We start from the raw sequence: 22,818 nt of genomic DNA on the forward strand, positions 1-22,818 counted from the left end.
TATATATATATATATATATATATATATATATATATATATATATATATATATATCGTTTTTTTCCTCTCTCGTTTTCCTATCATTCTAATACGGGATTAATTATGGTGGATAATACTCGTGTATTTCAGGAGCTAGGAGTCAGTTTCTTTCTTCAGTTCGCCTGAAGGTTTAGCTCTAATATCTCCTACAGGATATAGGGCGAAGTTGAATGTTACTGTGACCCACAGCTTGATTTGTTCATAGCTCTTGGCCCTGCCTCTTCGCTAGCTGCAACTAAGTACACACACACACACACACACACACACACACACACACACACACACACACACACACACACACACACACAGTATGGATTCGCTTCTCGGTTATATAATTATAAGGTGGGAACTGACCGGCATGATGGGAAAACATTGCCTAATCACAAGCAGTAACATATAGAAGCAGATAATAAAATAGTGTCTGTTACTTTACCTTTACCAGTATGTTTTTAATTTTAACGTCACGTATTTTGTAAACTGCGTGAAGCATCGTCTTAGCAACGTATTCCATCGTCTGTGGTACGTAGGCAGGGAGAGAGCCTTATGTTATTCTCTTCTGACCTTGTAGATGAAATGCAGTGACTGAACTTGAGACATGAATGAGAGGAACGACGTCAGTGACTGACTCTACAGATGATCAAGGATCATTATTTCTAAATTTTCAACTGCTTTCACAAATAAGAGTATTTATATATCCAAGTTAAACCATAATATGAATTGAAAATCTGTTAACAGGTGTGTATGGGTGGGGGGTTGTGGGTGTCTGTGGGTGTGTGGGTTGGTGGGTAGGTGTGTGTGGGTGGGGGAGTGCGTGGGTGGGTGTGGGTGGTTGATGGTATCTGTAAACTCGCTTACCTGGTGAGGGTAGACTTAGAGAGTACAAAACTCGTGCAAGCGGAACCTGGACATTAACAGTGAACGTCACCAGAGTTAAACAAACTCCATAATAACGGCGGCACATGCATGGTCTGCCAGTTTCTGAATTGCCTTCAGAAACCTCAACAAATATTGACTAGGTCACGGTTGTCCGTGACCTAGTGGCAAAAGCTTTCGCTTCATACGGTGAATGTCTGGGTTCGACTTCTGGCGAGGGTAGAAACATTGGGCGTGTTTCCTTACACCGGTTGTCCATGTTCATAGTGTGGGTTACATCCCAGGACAAAAGTGACCTAATTTGCCCGAAATGCTCTGCATAACGAGCAGCTTCCTATATAGTAGTATGTCATTGATGTCAGCTAGACCTTGTACATGTACTTGTAGAAATAAATATTAAGCCTGAGGAGGTTGAACGATGAAAACATTGGTAGAAAATGAGAGGAGACATGTTAACAGCATAGATCATATTTGTAAGGTTCGACAAAGCGGAAAGGATGAGCAGAATAGGAGGCACAGGAAAACACACACACACACACACACACACACACACACACACACACACACACACACAAAGAGCTTTAAGAAGAGGTACGATAAGGCTCTTGGAGCAGGGAGTGTGTGGACCTAGTTGCCACTAACGAAGAGGCGGGGTGAGGAGTTATGACTCGACCCCTGAAACCACATATATGTGAGGTGAGTATAGGTTATTTACACTCACACACAATGAATCTGGCAAGCGGCAAACTGAGAGGCGGGGCCAAGAGCTGAAACTCGACAAGTACATACATGTAAGTACATACCAACAGACATACATTGACAGACACAGCGACAGACACCAACAAACACAAACACGGACATACCCACGCCCACGCACTAAAATAAACATACGAGGAAAAGAAATCCATCGAGCAAGCCTGTGTTTACTGTGGAGATTTTAGCGATATTTGTGTAGAATTCAAGATACTAAGGCGGCAGCCGCGGGGACTCCCAGGGGATTTATGCTTTATGAAAAGTAAACGTTGGCAACACACATTTTGAACTTTGAAAGTATACAAATTATTTACGAACGTGTTGCTTATTAATTATATGTTTGCGGTGGGACAGTAATTGTACAGTTATTTGCGATTCATTTTTCACGGGGAAGCTATAAAATAGGGATCATGCAGCGCCTGGGGAATGGGAAGTAATTAGGTTTGATCCAAGAAGTAGAGAATAGCTTTGTTTCCTGAGATCAAGAGCCCTTCTCTGCCATCAAGGCACCCGTCTGGCAGGGTTATTAGTTATAGAGGAGAAATTATTAAGAAAGATTTAACATTTAATATTTCAATTAATTCATGTTTTTGTTTTGATGGTTTTACGGGGTAAATGACCTCTCCCAGGCCATTCAACTGCATCCACTGTGTTGATTTTTACACATATGACAAAGGAAGGCTGAGTCCACTCAAATGCCTCTATCCCATGCAATCGTCTCACTGGCCGGCTCGTCCACTGTGCTCTTCTCTACAGTGATTGTAATCCCAGCTTTTATCACTCGTTCCACCGTATTTTTATTTATTTAATCCGCTTATGTCCGTCTGTTACTCATGTTCTTTTCACTATTCATTATTCATCCTGTCTTCTCATCCATTTCATATATATAGTGATTGCTGCCCCCTTCTAAAACTCTACTCAAAATAGTACACACACACACACACACACACACACACACACACACACACACACACACACACACACACACACTAGGAATCATTTTTAATATTTTCGTTACTAGTTTTTGCTTAATAAATAGAATAATCTTGCCTGGTTTTGAATTTCTAATGCAATAAATTCTTTATGGTGTGCATATTCATTCTCTCATTTATTACGAGTAGCCGTACGTAATAAAACCATCTCTATCTCTTCCCGTGATTCACACTAAATAACAGAGATTATATACATATTTAAGAGTTGATCTCAGTTATAATGCTGTCACCATGGAGATACACTGCATTACTGGTGTGGATCAGAGCTAACACCAACAACCCAACACACTGCTGGTGTGGATCAGAGCTAACACCAACAACCCAACACTGCTGGTGTGGATCAGAGCTAACACCAACAACCCAACACACTGCTGGTGTGGATCAGAGCTAACACCAACAACCCAACATACTGCTGGTGTGGATCAGAGCTAACACCAACAACCCAACATACTGCTGGTGTGGATCAGAGCTAACACCAACAACCCAACATACTGCTGGTGTGGATCAGAGCTAACACCAACAACCCAACATACTGCTGGTGTGGATCAGAGCTAACACCAACAACCCAACATACTGCTGGTGTGGATCAGAGCTAACACCAACAACCCAACATACTGCTGGTGTGGATCAGAGCTAACACCAACAACCCAACACACTGCTGGTGTGGATCAGAGCTAACACCAACAACCCAGCACACTGCTGGTGTGGATCAGAGCTAACACCAACAACCCAACACACTGCTGGTGTGGATCAGAGCTAACACTAACAACCCAACACACTGCTGGTGTGGATCAGAGCTAACACCAACAACCCAACACACTGCTGGTGTGGATCAGAGCTAACACCAACAACCCAACACACTGCTGCTGTGGATCAGAGCTAACACCAACAACCCAACACACTGCTGGTGTGGATCAGAGCTAACACTAACAACCCAACACACTGCTGGTGTGGATCAGAGCTAACACCAACAACCCAACACACTGCTGGTGTGGATCAGAGCTAACACTAACAACCCAACACACTGCTGGTGTGGATCAGAGCTAACACTGCTGGTGTGGATCAGAGCTAACACCAACAACCCAACACTGCTGGTGTGGATCAGAGCTAACACCAACAACCCAACACACTGCTGGTGTGGATCAGAGCTAACACCAACAACCCAACACACTGCTGGTGTGGATCAGAGCTAACACCAACAACCCAACACACTGCTGGTGTGGATCAGAGCTAACACCAACAACCCAACACACTGCTGGTGTGGATCAGAGCTAACACCAACAACCCAACACACTGCTGGTGTGGATCAGAGCTAACACCAACAACCCAACACACTGCTGGTGTGGATCAGAGCTAACACCAACAAACCAACACACTGCTGGTGTGGATCAGAGCTAACACTAACAACCCAACACACTGCTGGTGTGGATCAGAGCTAACACCAACAACCCAACACACTGCTGGTGTGGATCAGAGCTAACACCAACAAACCAACATACTGCTGGTGTGGATCAGAGCTGCTGGTGTGGATCAGAGCTAACACCAACAACCCAACACACTGCTGGTGTGGATCAGAGCTAACACCAACAACCCAACACACTGCTGGTGTGGATCAGAGCTAACACCAACAACCCAGCACACTGCTGGTGTGGATCAGAGCTAACACCAACAACCCAACACACTGCTGGTGTGGATCAGAGCTAACACCAACAACCCAACACACTGCTGGTGTGGATCAGAGCTAACACCAACAACCCAACACACTGCTGGTGTGGATCAGAGCTAACACCAACAACCCAACACACTGCTGGTGTGGATCAGAGCTAACACTAACAACCCAACACACTGCTGGTGTGGATCAGAGCTAACACCAACAACCCAACACTGCTGGTGTGGATCAGAGCTAACACCAACAACCCAACACTGCTGGTGTGGATCAGAGCTAACACCAACAACCCAACACACTGCTGGTGTGGATCAGAGCTAACACCAACAACCCAACACACTGCTGGTGTGGATCAGAGCTAACACCAACAACCCAACACACTGCTGGTGTGGATCAGAGCTAACACCAACAACCCAACACACTGCTGGTGTGGACAGAGCTAACACCAACAACCCAACACACTGCTGGTGTGGATCAGAGCTAACACCAACAACCCAACACACTGCTGGTGTGGATCAGAGCTAACACCAACAAACCAACACACTGCTGGTGTGGATCAGAGCTAACACTAACAACCCAACACACTGCTGGTGTGGATCAGAGCTAACACCAACAACCCAACACACTGCTGGTGTGGATCAGAGCTAACACTAACAACCACTGCTGAACACACTGCTGGTGTGGATCAGAGCTAACACCAACAACCCAACACTGTGGTGTGGATGGATCAGAGCTAACACAAAAAACCCAACACACTGCTGGTGTGGATCAGAGCTAACACCAACAACCCAACACACTGCTGGTGTGGATCAGAGCTAACACCAACAACCCAACACACTGCTGGTGTGGATCAGAGCTAACACCAACAACCCAACACACTGCTGGTGTGGATCAGGCTAACACCAACAACCCAACACACTGCTGGTGTGGATCAGGCTAACACCAACAACCCAACACACTGCTGGTGTGGATCAGAGCTAACACCAACACACTGCTGGTGTGGATCAGAGCTAACACTAACAACCCAACACACTGCTGGTGTGGATCAGAGCTAACACCAACAACCCAACACACTGCTGGTGTGGACCAGAGCTAACACTAACAACCCAACACACTGCTGGTGTGGATCAGAGCTAACACCAACAACACCTGCTGGTGTGGATCACACTGCTGGTGTGGTTAAGAGCTAACACCTACAACCCAACACTGCTGGTGTGGATCAGAGCTAACACCAACAACCCAACACTGCTGGTGTGGATCAGAGCTAACACCAACAACCCAACACACTGCTGGTGTGGACCAGAGCTAACACTAACAACCCAACACACTGCTGGTGTGGATCAGAGCTAACACTAACAACCCAACACACTGCTGGTGTGGATTAGTGCTAACACCAACAACCCAACACTGCTGGTGTGGTTCAAAGCTAACACCTACAACCCAACACTGCTGGTGTGGATCAGAGCTAACACCAACAACCCAACACTGCTGGTGTGAATCAGAGCTAACACCAACAACCCAACACACTGCTGGTGTGGATCAGAGCTAACACTAACAACCCAACACACTGCTGGTGTGGATCAGAGCTAACACCAACAACCCAACACACTGCTGGTGTGGATCAGAGCTAACACCAACAACCCAACACACTGCTGGTGTGGATCAGGCTAACACCAACAACCCAACACACTGCTGGTGTGGATCAGAGCTAACACCAACAACCCAACACTGCTGGTGTGGATCAGAGCTAACACCAACAACCCAACACACTGCTGGTGTGGATCAGAGCTAACACCAACAACCCAACACACTGCTGGTGTGGATCAGAGCTAACACCAACCCAACACACTACGACTCACGAAATCGTAATGACACGATTGTAAACAAACCATACCACGGCCACGCTAGCTGGAGATTCGTCTGTAAAAACTTGCATTTGTGGTCACAATGGTGCCTATGCTAACCTTCCTATGGTGTAGAAATATACCTAGTTGGACGAATCTTATTGTGGCTAGCTGGTCCAGTGGCTAACGCGACGGTCTGGAGTTTTGAGACTCTCTGACCGCGGGTTCAAATCCTGCCCATGGTATGGTAACCCAACACACTGCTGGTGTTGATCAGAGCTAACACCAGCTACCCAACACACTGCTGGTGTGGATCAGAGTTTACACCAGCATCGACCATCTCTGTCCTACCTTGAACATTCATTGGCATAATTATGTTCAGAAGGAAGCGCTAAATCCATAGGGGTCACAACACGCCTCAGGGAATGGAAGGGGAGGTTCATCTAGTTCCTAGGATCAACAGGCCCTCCCGGTATCAACGCTCCTCCTCTGAGATGAAGAGCAGCGGACTGTGTTTACTTTTCTATATAAACTATATTAAATTGGATAATATAATTCACAGTGCCGTGGTTGGAACAGTTCACAGTACCGTGGTTGGAACAGTTCACAGTACCGTGACTGGAACAGTTCACAGTATCGTGACGAACAGTTCACAGTACCGTGGTTGGAACAGTTCACAGTACCGTGACTGGAACAGTTCACAGTACCGTGGTTGGAACAGTTCACAGTATCGTGACGAACAGTTCACAGTACCGTGGTTGGAACAGTTCACAGTACCGTGACTGGAACAGTTCACAGTACCGTGGTTGGAACAGTTCACAGTACCGTGGTTGAAACAGTTCACAGTACCGTGGTTGGAACAGTTCACAGCATCGTGACGAACAGTTCACAGTACCGTGGTTGGAACAGTTCACAGTACCGTGGTTGGAACAGTTCACAGTATCGTGGTTGGAACAGTTCACGGTGCTGTGGTTGGAACAGTTCATAGTACCGTGGTTGGAACAGTTCACAGTACCGTGCTTGGAACAGTTCACAGTATAGTGACTGGAATAGTTCACAGTACCGTGGTTGGAACAGTTCACAGTATCGTGACTAGAACAGTTCACAGCACCGTGGTTGGAGCAGTTCACAGTACCGTGACTAGAACAATTCACAGCACCGTGGATGGAGCAGTTCACAGTACCGTGGTTGGAACAGTTCACAGTACCGTGGTTGGAACAGTTCACAGTGCCGTGGTTGGAACAGTTCACAGTACCGTGGTTGGAACATTTCACAGTATAGTGACTGGAATAGTTCAAAGTACCGTGGTTGGAACAGTTCACAGTACCGTGGTTGGAACAGTTCACAGTACCGTGGTTGGAACAGTTCACAGTACCGTGGTTGGAACAGTTCACAGTATAGTGACTGGAACAGTTCACAGTACCGAGGAGAAGAACCATATGAAGACTTTCGGTCCATGGCGGTCCGAAACTTTTACTTTTCTCGACTCATTTATTGCTTAACAATGATTCAGAACGGAACGAAACGTCGTGACGAGGTTTCTGTACCCGCGAGGTTTCGGTGAATTATTAATTTGCTCATCACTTACCGTCAGTGGAGAGAAATACCAATGATAATTATAAGTGAGAAGTTATAATAATTTGCTTATTTAGAGGGGATAAAACAGATGATAATTAAACGTGAAAGGAGACAATAATAATGATAATTATGTGAAAGAGAAGGCAGCAATAATTTAAACATTTAATGATTTGGCGGGAGACAAATATTCCCGGTGTGTATGTAACACCGGCAAACACTATCCAGCTAGAGTGTTGGTCACTATAACACCAGCAAACACTATCCAGCTAGAGCGTTGGTCACTATAACACCAGCAGACACTATCCGGCTAGTGTTGGTCACTATAACACCAGCAAACACTATCCGGCAAGTGTTGGTCACTATAATACCAGCAAACACTGTCCAGCTAGAGCGTTGGTCACTATAACACCAGCAAACACTATCCAGCTAGAGCGTTGGTCACTATAACACCAGCAAACACTATCCAGCTAGAGCGTTGGTCACTATAACACCAGCAAACACTATACGGCTAGAGTGACCGAACTTTAACGTAGCTCGCTGATAGCTCAGAAATATCCTCAAACTGATCCCTTGTCTTCCAGAATAGAGGAAAAGCCTACGCACTGCCTCCAGGATTATATCCCCCTGGAAAAAGTCACTTGTGTACAGTTGTGGTTACGCTGGAAACTTTTTATCACCAGTGACTTGGTCAGTCCTGGGACTGGCCAAGCCACAGTTCACTTCTGGTTATAACTGAATTGCATTTTTGTCTTTAATAAAATATTTGATTAAAATGTATTTGCCTGGTGGTTAAATGCGCTATTGTTAGTGAATCAGATTTGTCTGTTGATCAGGTGATGCGCCTCACCAGTCGTGGTGAGGTGCCTCACCAGTTGTGGTGATGCGTCTCACCAGTCGTGGTGAGGTGCCTCACCAGCCGTGGTGAGGTGCCTCACCAGTCGTGGTGATGCGTCTCACCAGTCTTAGTGAAACATTTTATCAGCCCTGGTGATGCCTTCACCCTCATTGGTGATGCACTTTATCACTGGTGTTGTACTTCACCTGCCCTTGTGATGCACTTCACCTGTCCTGGTGATGCACTACACCTGCCCTGGTGATGCACTTCACCCCTCATGATGCACTTCATCCCTGGTGATGCATTTCTCCATCCCTGGTGATGCATTTCACCAACCCTGGTGATGCACTTTACCATCTCTGGTGACGCACTTCACAATCTCTGGTGACGCACTTCACAATCTCTGGTGACGCACTTCACCATCCCTAGTAATGCACTTCATCCCTGGTGATGCACTTCATCCCTGGTGATGCACTTCATCCCTGGTGATGCACTGCACCCCTGGTGATGCACTTCACCATCCCTGGTGATTCACTTCACCTGCCTTGGTAATGCACTTCACCTGCCCGGGTGATGCAGTTCATTCCTGGTGATGCACTTCACCATCCCTGTTGATGCACTTCATCCCTGATGCACTTCACCTGCCCTGGTGATGCACTTCATCCCTGATGCACTTCACCTGCCCTGGTGATGCAGTTCATCCCTGGTGATGCACTTCACCTGCCCTGGTGATGCACTTCATCCCTGATGCACTTCACCTGCCCTGGTGATGCACTTCATCCCTGATGCACTTCACCTGCCCTGGTGATGCAGTTCATCCCTGGTGATGCACTTCACCATCCCTAGTGATGCAGTTCATCCCTGGTGATGCACTTCACCATCCCTAGTGATGCACTTCAACTGCGCCAGTAATACACATAACTAGCCCTTGTGATTCTCATCACCATCCCTAGTGATACTGTGGGAAGTGTTTCGCCATTCTGGTGAAACACTTCCCACAGTTCATCTTGTCAGCAGTGGTTCACTGTGCACAACACAAATGAGAGAGAACGTTCTTGACGCAATTATACATTAGAAACCTGACAAATAGGATCAGTTTGTCGTAGATTATACAAATTATAGAAAATTCCTTATTAGTTAAAAAAAATATGGTGATAAACCCGTAAGGGTCATACAGCGCCGTGTGTATGGGTGCGCGAAACGTATGGGTGTTCAAGTGATCACTGACTATCTGCCTACATCATAAAAAGCCGGGTGTTGTTGGGGGATGGTTGGCAGTGAGATGTAGTCTCGTTTTTATATGCCTTCCTGTTAGGCTTTTATTTTTATAATTCCTTGATAATGTGAGAAGTCACGAAAGCGTTTTGAATTTCGCTATTCTTTCACAGTGGATGTTCTGCATATTGTGATATCACCTGTTTACTGTGATTTTATTGCATTATATATATAATGTATATAATATATATATATATATATATATATATATATATATATATATATATATATATATATAATTTGTTTTAGGTAATTATAAAAATTCTTCATACCTAAAAATGTTTTAAGGCTGACCTAAGTTAAGATGTAGAGTTTGCCCAAACTATTTGCAGCGCCTCATATATACTACACACCACGACAGGGAGCTAGAAAAGGCCTAGCGTTGATCACGGGGAGGCATATGATGAATGATTGTAGCTTGTGTGATGTGTAGTCTAGTGACCTGGGCAGTTATGATTAGAGAGCACTGAATTTAGCTGTAGAAGGAACTGACAACACCAAGTAGAGCAGATGAAAAGGGGAATGAACGCCATCTGTTGCGGATTCAGCTGATGATTAAATGTTTAAAAATCATTATTATGAATTAATGAAGGAACACCAGATGTGTAACTATACCCTAGTAGCTGCGTATGAGCTGAGTTGTTATCCTAGTAACTCAGCTCGTGTGTAATTACAAATGTGTAATTGCGCGAGCGCGCACACACACACACACACACACACACACACACACACACACACACACACACACACACACACACACACACACACACACACACACACACACACACACACAGGGAAGGCACTACAATGGATCAGGGAATACTAGTCAGGAAGACAGCAGCGAGTCATGGTACGTGGCGAGTTGTCAGAGTGGGCGCCTGTGACTAGCGGGGTCCCACAGGGGTCAGTCCTAGGACCAGTGCTGTTTCTGGTATTTGTGAACGACATGACGGAAGGAATAGACTCCGAAGTGTCCCTGTTTGCAGATGACATGAAGTTGATGAGAAGAATTCATTCGATCGAAGACAAGACAGAACTACAAAGGAATTTGGACAGGCTGTAGACCTGGTCCAGCAATTGGCTCCTGGAGTTCAACCCCACCAAGTGCAAAGTCATGAAGATTGGGAAAGGGCAAAGAAGACCGCAGACGGAGTACAGTCTAGGCCAGAGACGACAAACCTCACTCAAGGAAAAAGATCTTGGGATGAGTATAACACCAGGCACATCTGAAGCGCACATCAACCAAATAACTGCTGCAGCATATTGTCGCCTAGGAAACCTCAGAACAGCATTCCGACATCTTAATAAGGAATCGTTCAGGATCCTGTACACCGTGTACGTTAAGCCCATATTGGAGTATGCGGCACCAGTCTGGAACCCACACAAAGGTTTGCAACAAGACTAGTTCCAGAGCTAAGAGGTATGTCCTACGAGGAGAGGTTAAGGGAAATCAACCTGACGACACTGGAGGACAGGAGAGATAGAGGGAACATGATAACGACATGCAAAATACTGAGAGGAATTGACAAGGTGGACAAAGACAGGATGTTCCAGAGATGGGACATAGCAACAAGGAGACACAGTTGGAAGCTGAAGACACAGATGAATCACAGGGATGTTAGGAAGTATTTCTTCAGCCACAGAGTAGTCAAGAAGTGGAACAGTTTGAGAAGCGATGTAGTGGAGGCAGGATCCATACATAGCTTTAAGCAGAGGTATGATAAAGCTCACGGTTCAGGGAGAGTGACCTAGTAGCGACCAGTGAAGAGGGGGGGCCAGGAGCTTGGACTCGACCCCTGCAACCTCAACTAGGTGAGTACACACACACACCAGCTGAGGCTTGACCCCTGCAACCATATATAGGCGAGTACACATACACACACACTATTACACTCTAGATACTCGCACTTTTTATACACACACACACCATCCATATACCACCAACACACCATCCATATACCACCAACACACCATCCATATACCACCAACACACCATCCATATACCACCAACACACCATCCATATACCATCACACCATCCATATACCATCACACCATCCATATACCACCACCACACCATCCATATACCACCATCACACCATCCATATACCACCATCATACCATCCATATACCAACACACCATCCATATACCACCAACACACCATCCATATACCACCAACACACCATCCATATACCACCATCACACCATCCATATACCATCACACCATCCATATACCATCACACCATCCATATACCACCAACACACCATCCATATACCACCAACACACCATCCATATACCACCATCACACCATCCATATACCACCAACACACCATCCATATACCACCAACACACCATCCATATACCACCAACACACCATCCATATACCACCATCACACCATCCATATACCATCACACCATCCATATACCACCATCACACCATCCATATACCACCATCACACCATCCATATACCATCACACCATCCATATACCACCATCACACCATCCATATACCACCATCACACCATCCATATACCACCAACACACCATCCATATACCACCAACACACCATCCATATACCACCAACACACCATCCATATACCACCAACACACCATCCATATACCACCATCACACCATCCATATACCACCATCACACCATCCATATACCACCATCACACCATCCATATATCACCCACACACCATCCATATACCACCATCACACCATCCATATACCACAAACACACCATCCATATACCACCAACACACCATCCATATATCACCCACACACCATCCATATACCACCATCACACCATCCATATACCACCAACACACCATCCATATACCACCAACACATCATCCATATATCACCCACACACCATCCATATACCACCATCACACCATCCATATACCACCAACACTCCACCTGTACACCACCTACACTCCACCTGTACACCAACACTCCACCTGTACACCACCTACACTCCACCTGTACACCACCTACACTCCACCTGTACACCACCTACACTCCACCTGTACACCACCTACACTCCACCTGTACACCACCAACACTCCACCTGTACACCACCTACACTCCACCTGTACACCACCAACACTCCACCTGTACACCACCTACACTCCACCTGTACACCACCTACACTCCACCTGTACACCACCAACACTCCACCTGTACACCAACACTCCACCTGTACACCTACACTCCACCTGTACACCTACACTCCACCTGTACACCTACACTCCACCTGTACACCTACACTCCACCTGTACACCACCTACAGACACCACGTAAACAATGTCACAGTGAAGAAGTACTAAACAGACAAGCATCAACTCCCAGGAGAGGTTCTTACTGTATTTATAAACTAGTTTATCAAGCACGTCCTGTAGCCTCTGATCAAATTTGAAATTAAATGCGGTAAACCGCATTTAATACTTTGATAAAGTTTAGGCATATTGTAAAACGATAACTGGAGTCTCTTCCATATAACCAGTGGTCCACTGCGCGTGCGCGCGCACCCCACACAACGCACCTACACGCCGGCACACACAAATACAGGACATACATACATATACCTAATTATACAATACATGGGTTTAATTAAACTATTAAGCCTTATATGAACACAATAGACCTATAACGGCTTACCTCTGGCCGATATGAAGTTGGTTCACCTGCCTTGCCCTTCGTTATATCTAATACAAACTTACCTCTAATGAAGTCATCCGAATCTACATCCATGTTCCAATTAATTTATATGACACTTGTAATTAATTAACTTTAATTATTTGGTTATCGATTAAAGAATATATATTTAACTTTGCAAGCGATTGCTTATTTTAATCAGTCTCTTATGTTTGTTGGAACAGTATTAGCATATTTTTTCACGAATTAGGATTATCGTGCTCTTTAATAATCTCTAATAATTGCAAATACTCAACTCACATCAGCTCTTGTGAATGGTTCCAAGATAACCTCCGGTTTAGTCAATATTCTTCTTTAAATATGAATCACTCTACGGCATTCATTAAGACTAGGATGCTCGTATAATTGGCACGGAGAAAGATATTCATGGATGGAGACTCTCGGTATATTTTGCCTTGGCTTCAAATTACTGGCTACTGTTACTCTCCTTTTTCTTATTTGTGTTTATTAGATACACGGTATTAAAATACAGTTCTTACTTATTTGAAACATCTCTCATTAATTGTAATTAACTCCTGAAATTTTAAGCATTTCTTTTACACTTCGAATTGCAGTGTCTCCTACAATAAATATTTTCTCAGTTCACATTTCCTTAAGTAATAATACCTAGAATTTGTCTATACTTAGGTCACCTCCAGATGCAAATACATTATAAATAATCTTTGATATTCCAGGTTTATTCTTTATCACACAAATCTTGTATTTACACAAACCGCTTATTTTCTTACCACAATTGTTTATTCAGGAATACTGTCACTCTTCTACTTCTGTTTCTCTATCATACAGGTGACTTAATTCCTTTAATTCCTTCCCATTTAAACTCCATTTTTTTTAACTCAGTGTTACAACATTAACAACCAGTTCTCTTAAATTCACAATCCCTTTTTTTAAATGACCAGATATGGACAAACTAGGCATTAACGAAATTAGCAGCCTTGCCATAATTAAATTGGAGAAGCTAAATTTTAACAAATCAAGTGAATTTAATGAACTACCTGACAAGTTATAAAAGAAACTAGACATTAAGTCACTTAACCGCTAATAGTAATACGTAACAAATAATTAGAAGGTAAGGTACAAATAGACTGAAAACCAACAAAAGTTACCTCACACCACGAGGCCTGGTCTCAGACCGAGTCGCAGGGGCGTTGACCCCCGAAACCCTCTCCAGGTATTCTCCAGGTATAATATTTAAAAAGAGGGACAAGACTTGTCTTCATCTGTTATATGAACTGAAGGTTAATTCCAGGTAAAGAAATGGAGGTTTATTACGGGCATCACAGTCAATGTTCCGGAAAATAACCAACTAGCCGGAAACCATCATGGATTCTGCAACAAAAGATAATGCTCGACTGTTTCGAATTTCTCAGTTATACCTGTACATACAAAAATTGAGACGACAATGTTCCAATAGCTGTAGTATATTTAGACTTTCAGAAATACAGTCTGGAAGGTACCCCATCTAAGATTGCTGATTAAAATAAAAACATATGGTATATGAGAGAAGCTTCGAGTGGCTAGACATAGAGTGGGGTTTCCCAGCCGTCGGTTTATGGCCTGTTTTTCCCCACAATATATATAAATGATCTCGAGATAGTTAACATTTAAGATATCCAAATTTGCGGATGACACCACTTTGGGCAAAAGTGCAGCATCCCTAGAAGATTGAGTATTCTGTTACTTGCAGTGCTGTATAGTCCTTGTGGCTTAGCGCTTCTTTTTTGATTATAATAATAATAATGTTACTTGCAGTCGAAGAAGTGGAAGGTGAGTTTTAACACAGACAAATGTAAAGTAATGCATTTTGAATACAATTTCAAACATGCAGACAAAATATTTGGCAATAAGCTTATGAAAACAAGAGAAGAAAAAACTTTTGAGTAATTATAAGGACCTCAAAAGCACCAAACATTGCCTACGAATATATGAGAGCAGCAAGGCTTAGAGAATGCCTGATTTTTTTTTGCTAGATACTTTAAGTACAAATTACCAGGCACGATATTGATTTTCTCTGTTGCACATTTTAGATCGTATTTTTAATATGCCGTTCCAGATTTTAGTTTACAAATTACAAGCCAGTTCTATCACTTGGAAAATAACCTTATAAAGAGAAACTCAAAACATCCATCACTGTCTCGGTTATGAAACGGAGACTACGAGATTTTATTCTAACCCTTAAGATACTGACTGGGTTTGACACTCAAACACAAATAAGTAGCTGAAGCGCTTAGTAAGTCCATAACTCAAAACAATGGAATGAAACAATCTAACATTTAAGCTATGTTAGGTTAAAGTTTGGTAGGTCAATTGCCCACACGAATCTAGCCTAACCTAGATTGAATATTGTTAGCAATTATTTTACTTGCATTTGATTTCACTTTCCTTCGAAATGGTATCACGATTCTTGTGCTTTCAAGATTTTGATTATCTGGAAATTACGTAAAGTATCTTTGGAGATTGATGAAAGTCCCCAGAAACCAGAGCTGCTACGGGAACATAGATAGGATAGCGATACATAGTTACTGTATGACGTGTCAGCACGAGGCGCCACAGCAAACTAGCAGCATAAGCACACCACACAATAGACAAGAGGAAGCGCAAACATATCATGCGCTCTGAAAAGAAAGACCAAAGGGACCGCGAAGAGTAAGTAAACAACCCATAGAGACCAGGTGAGAGATTACAACCACCAGCACCGAGGACCATTGGGACGACAAGAACCACTGAGGCCATAGAGAAGGGTACGTGTTGTGAAAAGGAAGAAAAGTAGTGGTGGAGGCGTCTCTCCCTTGCTAGTCCTTCCTTCCCCAACTCCCATCCCCACATCCCTCCTCCCAGCCCCAACACTGGCCCGCCAACATCCACGATCTGCGGCCGGGTTTGTACAAGAGCTTCAGCTTAATAGAAAGTGTTTATACAGGTCTCTTGCCTTTGTCAGGCTACAATTAAAGGTCTGTGAGAAAATAGCTGGTAAGTGCGCTCTCGGAACTGGAGCGAGGAGCCCCCTTTGTGAGGGGCAGGCAGACCACGTTCCTTTGTCTGTCCGTGTCCATGGTGCGTATTGTTAGTGTCGGGACCCCACTGCTGCTCCCGTCTCCGTGAGTGGCAAAGAGCCTCAGAAGAGGATGTACACACACACACACACACACACACACACACACACACACACACACACACACACACGCTGTGACTTGACCCCTGTAACTGCAATTAGGTAAGTACACACACGTACAGAGGAGGATCCATACATAGCTTCAAGAAGAGATACGATAAAGTTCATGGAGCAGGGATAGTGGACCTAGTAGCAATCAGCGAAGAGGCGGCGCCAAGAGCTGTGAATCAACATCGCTACAACCACATATAGGTGAGCACATAGGCGTACACCCTAGCTTACACATGCACGCAAGCACACACTTTCATTAAATTCACTCTCACACAATTAACTGATAATCAGGCGCCCGCACAAACGAATACAAGTATGGCTGAAAGAAGTGTCTCCCGTCATTCAAGCAGAACATGCTCAAATACAAAATATTATGGAACAAATATAGGGTAGACAAGGACATAAACTAATACTGCAGAAGAACCGAGTCACAGACCTAAATAAAACTGAAATCACTGAAACTGATCTTAAGAAGCAATAAAAACAGTTCAGTCTGAATAATTAAATTGTCATATGATCGATCAAAGTATCCCCGAGCAAGAGCAACACCCCGGACCATTGGGAACACCCCGGACCATTGGGAACACCCCGGACCATTGGGAACACCCCGGACCATTGGGAACACCCCGGACCACTGGGAACACCCCGGGCCATCGGCAACACCCCGGGCCATCGGCAACACCCCGGGCCATCGGCAACACCCCGGGCCATCGGCAACACCCCCGGACCATCGGCAACATCCCGGATCATCAGCAACACCCCGGATCATCAACAACAACACCACGGACCATCAACAACACCACGGACCGTGTGATAAATATTTAGAGAACCGACAAGTTGAAGATTGAGACACTTACACAGCATATGGGAATCTTTATTAAGGAAACGTTTCCTTAATAGATTCCCATATGTTGTATGTCTCAATCTTCAACTTGCTGGTCCTCAATACCATTTATCACATTTGTCAGACACTGCAACATCATGGGAACTTGATGCAAGGAGTTATTTAATACTTGTTCAACCTTTGGAGGAAGACCTACTTACACTAGTGGATGGTTCCACTGTGATCCCGCCTCCTCCTGCTTCTACTCACCTGTCTACAGTATAAAAGCCACTTCTACGGCCATATGCTGTGCCTTCTACGAGAGTGATGGACTGAATACATCGATTCCAGGCTGAGGGACTGATTACCTCAAACTCCTCTCCTTACCCCTCTCTTTGTATTGGACTGATGAAGCCACTGTGTGACGAAACGTTTCCTTAATAAAGATTCCCATATGTTGCTTAAGTGTCTCAGTCTTCAACACGGACCATCGGCAAAACCCGGACCATCAATACCACGAATCATGAACAGCAACACGGACCATGAAGAACACCACGGACCATGAACACCACGGACCATGAAGAACACCACGGGCCATCTACAACACCCGGACCATTATCACAGAGTATCACAAGAAGTACAATTGCCAAAACTAAGCCTTGTAAAGAATTCCTTTTCAGAATCTATCTCCTAATAAATAAAACAAGAAATAAGAATGGCTTGACACTTCAAGCACAACAATCAACGGAAACTCTCCTCTCCACTTAGCTGAAATGGACGATATTTATATCGTTATGCCACATTAAATGTGTGAAGCCAGGTAAAAGAAGAAACACCTTAAAATTTAAGTGATTGTTGGTACGCTCAGTTTAGGTTCCATGCTGTTAAGTCATCAAAGAGGATACCTTAATTAAGGCTACCTTCTAAATTATGATAACTGCAACGGTAAGGTATCTTTTTTTTACAGTCCCCAAATTAATCGTCAGTTATATATACCTGAAGAAAACCGCCAAGTCACTAGTGGGTTTAGCGCTTCTTTTTTATTATTTTAATAATGATATATAGATCCTCAGTGGTATCCAACACTTATGAAGGCAAAGAAAAATCTGTTAGAGAAAATGATTCGTGGAATCGTAATGACACGATTGTAAACAAACCACTGTACGGAGTGTACAAGTGTGGAGTGTACAAGTGTGGAGTGTACAAGTGTGGAGTGTACAAGTGTGGAGTGTACAAGTGTGGAGTGTACAAGTGTGGAGTGTACAAGTGTGGAGTGTACAAGTGTGGAGTGTACAAGTGTGGAATATACAATTGTGGAGTGTACAGTGTGCAGTGCAGACGATGAAACGCAAAGAATGGTGTAAACGATAAAACGTAAAGAATAGTGTAAACGATAAAACGCAAAGAATAGTGTAAGCGATGAAACGCAAAGAATAGTGTAAACGAGCCACTAAACACACTCGGTGGTCACAACCCTTCAAGAGGGAAACCTTGAAGCTGGTGGAGGGCTCTTGATCAAAGGAACTGCACTTATCCCTCCCTCTCCCTGGATTAAACATTATTACCCGCCATTTCCCAGGCACTGTATGACCCTTACGGATTTAGGGTGTCCCCGTCAAAATAATAATCATAATAAATGATCGCTTGATGCGCTACAGAATATCAATCATAAACATTAGTCAAGAAATAATAATTGGAAAGTTAAATTTTCTGAAATGTTGAAGGTGTGTTAGTTTAATATCCCGTAAATGATTTTACATATTTACATAAAAAATGATTTAACGTTGTCTTAACGCACTGTAACATATACAGTTTTTTTTTCTTTTTTTTTACAGATCTCCTAAAAAATATGCATAAGGTGAATTTTTTTTTCGAATATTGGCAAGGATGACGTTGATGAGTATTGTATACCACTGCATACCATACCGGTATTATATATCATTTCATACCATACTGGTATTACATATTATTTACAGTATGAGGTTGGTAATTCTTCTATAGACTTATACAGTGTCTCCAGAAAATGGAAATAGCATTAAAAGAATTTAAGACATTTTCTCAGATGTTGATGTAAGTATGGCTAAAGTATTTAATTAAAGTCTACAAACATTTACAATAAATAATGCCGCCCTAAGGCAAACGTCAACCGATTTAAAAAATGTAATAATGAATTTCGGAAACTGAGTTATTTATCCCCTGTACAAAAAAAAAATGTAAAAGAGGTATATTTCTTGAGAATAAAATAATCGTTTATGGATATTTATACACTTCATTAAAGGGCCAGCGACCCTGGTTACTTGTTGCTCAGGAAGCTCCACCAGTACTCGGCTCGTCTTCACGCAACGTTTATTTGTAATAACCTTTGTCATCGTGAATAAAATGATCAGTGGCCACCACCTGTTGAGTGGAAAGATGATATTCACCACAACTGTAGTCTTAAGAGACTATAATCTTCCCTGACTCTCGCTTTTCCCTTCCATACCACACGACTCTCAACTTTCTTTCTCACCGACACAAATGCAACATAAATTAGTTTTATTTTCTTCTCCGCATCAGGATCTAGCTGTCGCCTATTGATCTCAAACGAGAATTTGAAATGATCGAATCCTAGAACATGTGAAAAGACTTGTATCCGTGTTTTACGACATTAAGACAAGTATACATGTATACCTGGCGATGTTTATCACAACTTTGACCCACTTTCACTATTTTTACTCGTGGACAAGTGAACATCTTGTACATTGCTTAATGTTTTAGTGAATTACTTTACCACTTTTCACCGAGGTATTAAATTTTTGTCTGACAATATGGGATATAATTTGTCTCTTAAGCGTAGATCTCTTCATATCGAAATACAGCAAGAAAAACTGAGCGGAATGAACAGTTAACTGATAATCATTTTTAAACTGTGTATTGTTCGTCACTTTCTCAACGCGCGCTGTATATAAACACTAAACTACACGCCGGAAATATTTCATACACTTTTGCTAACCACTGTGTAAATCATACAATTATTATAACATCTATCGTACGCAAATGAAAGTGCATAAACTACTCATGATAGGCAGCACTACTAAGAAAGACTACATTTCACTTAACCAGTTTATCCACCAGTGGATATATCTGTATCCTTAGATGGTGTAACGTATAGAAAAAGGATATGCCTGCCATAAACAGTAGTTTGTCTTGCTATTTGCAGAGAGAAAGATCAGGGGTGCTTCACTCCGTGCATTGAATAGTGTGTGTGTGTGTGTGTGTGTGTGTATTACTCAGTGGCCTCTTTATTAGGTACACCTGATCGTTAAAGCAAATGTCTGATCAGCCAATCACGTGGCAGCACCTCAGTGTTTCAAAGCATGCAGACATGTTGTTTAGAACAAACGTCAGACTGAGGAAGAAATGTGATCTAAATGACTTAGACCGTGGAATGGTTGTTGGTGATAGACGGGGTGGTCGAGTATCTCAGAAACTGCCGATCTCCTGAGATTTTCACGAACAATTGTTTACAGTTGTTCCTGTGGGCGAAAACTCCATATTAGAGAGAGATCAGAGGAAAATGGCCAGACTGGTTCAAACTGACAGGAAGGCGACAGAGATTCAAATAACCACGTATTACAACATTGCATAACACGTAGAATCTTGAAGTGGATGAATACAGCATCAAAAGACCAGACTGGGTTTCACTCATGTCATCTAAGAAAAAATTGAGGCTACAGTGTGCACAGGCTCACGACAACCGTAATGCTAAACACTGGAAAAACGTCACCTGGTCTGGCGAATTTCGATTTCTGCTGCAACATGAAGAAAGTTGGGTCAGAAATAGGGGTAAATGTTTGGAATGTTGTGGATTGGGAATATGCATCATAGCTCTGTAGTTCATAAATCTGCAGCAAATGCGTGATGCTATCATGTCAACATGAACCAGAATCTCTAAGGAATATATATATATATATATATATATATATATATATATATATATATATATATATATATATATATATATATATATATATATATATATATATAATGTCGTGCCGAATATGTAAAACTGGTCAATTAGCAAGAACTCATTTAAAATTAAATCCTTCCTAAAATTTTCTCTTATACGTTTAAAGATATATTTTTTTCCTTAATGTTAATGTAAAAATTTTTAATTTTGCACCAAAAGAATCTTAGAAAACTTACCTAACCTTATTATAACAAGAACAATTTATTTTAGCCTAACCCAACTAAATATATTTTAGATTTGTTTACAATAATTTAATACTAAACAAACACAGTAAAATATATTTTTTTTCGTTAGGTTCAGAATGATTTTGGCGAAATTATTGCATACACAAAATTTCACTTGTCCTATATGGCAAGATGAGCGTTGCTATTTAAGCCAAGATCGCAAGTTCTGCCTATTCGGCACGACATATATATATATATATATATATATATATATATATATATATATATATATATATATATATATATATATATATATATATATATATATATATATATATATATATATAATGTACACACACTTGAACTATGTTATTGCAGCTACAAACACGTTCATTACCTCTGCTTCTGTTGTCACTACTACCATCACAGCGCTACCTCAATCATCATAACTACCCTTGAAGGATAATAAGCAGATTTCATGGAACTACATCTATACCTCTACGTTGGCTGACACCTACTTATAATACTCTGAAGCTGAAGGGGGTGGTGCCGCCATTTCAGGGAGACTCAGAAGATCAACAAATACAGAGGACTGCCACCATGCCATAACTTCGTCCCAGCATGGTCGGAAACCCTCGGACCATGAGGCAAGTGTGCTTTAAAATTCCTGAAAGAGTTAGAGAAAAAACTCATCACGGAAACCAAGGACCGCAGAGCAGTCAGCTTCCTCTTTCAAAGACTCAATTTTGTGATTTAGAGGGGAAATTCCTGTAACATTCTGGGCGCACGGCCCACCGCCGGGGAGCTGGATGAAGTATTTGAGATGTAAGCCCTGAGGTGTTATTTATGTTCTCCTTTCCATTGTAGTTTGGTTAATGTATTTACAAAACAACAGCAAACAGGCTATCTTAACAATGTATGTATAAAATAGTATTATACTACTTACCTTATTATGAGTGTATAGCTTTTCATAAATATATAATGCCGGAGAATTCATTCTTCTCCCCACACACACTGAACACGTACTTAAAAAAAACTTCATTTTTTTTTTTTGAAAGGGAAAACGATGCAGTGCGCTTTTGTTTA

The 22,818-nt window shown here is 42.6% G+C and overlaps 1 long non-coding RNA gene across 1 annotated transcript in view; it reads left to right on the forward strand.

The window, feature by feature from the left end:
• The window catches only part of LOC138853300 (uncharacterized), a 46,001-nt gene extending 26,119 nt beyond the window's left edge, over positions 1-19,882 (forward strand). The window contains exon 3 of the long non-coding RNA XR_011392507.1: positions 19,395-19,882. This is a non-coding gene — a long non-coding RNA (uncharacterized lncRNA). The remainder of the gene's footprint in view (positions 1-19,394) is intronic.
• The last annotated feature ends 2,936 nt before the right edge of the window (positions 19,883-22,818 follow it).

Source organism: Cherax quadricarinatus, chromosome 27, assembly GCF_038502225.1.
Source record: "Cherax quadricarinatus isolate ZL_2023a chromosome 27, ASM3850222v1, whole genome shotgun sequence".
NCBI classification, from domain to species: Eukaryota; Metazoa; Arthropoda; class Malacostraca; order Decapoda; family Parastacidae; genus Cherax; species Cherax quadricarinatus.